At 34.6% G+C, this 283-nt stretch overlaps 1 protein-coding gene across 4 annotated transcripts in view; it reads left to right on the plus strand.

Annotated features, from left to right (window-relative positions):
- The window catches only part of LOC107609379 (nudix hydrolase 3), an 11667-nt gene continuing 11384 nt past the window's right edge, over window positions 1-283 (plus strand). The window contains exon 1 of one of the 4 annotated variants that reach the window (XM_016311327.2): window positions 1-122. The gene's annotated coding sequence lies outside the window, so the exon portion shown is untranslated. Of the gene's footprint in view, window positions 164-283 lie in introns of all 4 variants that reach the window. The other 3 variants (XM_016311328.2, XM_016311329.2, XM_021107372.1) reach the window with 3 other exon arrangements.

The raw sequence follows: 283 nt of genomic DNA on the forward strand, positions 1-283 counted from the left end.
ACTCCTATTTATTCTCATGAGGTTCATTGCCTAAAATGAAGAATTGTCGTTAGATCGAGATATATAGTTCATGATACTGTGAGTGTGATCAGAAGTTGCCAAGGGAGAGGAAGCAAATCTATGTATGTATTGCATTTCCCCTCCCCAAAACCCTTTGTTTAGGGTACGTAGATATATACAGATTGTTTCTATCTTTGAAAATTTAAATTATTACTATTAATTATTATTTGCATAGGTTTGAGACCTTAATCTGGACTCAGTTCCAAGTAAGGTTGCTGTAGCT

This window comes from Arachis ipaensis, chromosome B07 (assembly GCF_000816755.2).
Source record: "Arachis ipaensis cultivar K30076 chromosome B07, Araip1.1, whole genome shotgun sequence".
NCBI classification, from domain to species: Eukaryota; Viridiplantae; Streptophyta; class Magnoliopsida; order Fabales; family Fabaceae; genus Arachis; species Arachis ipaensis.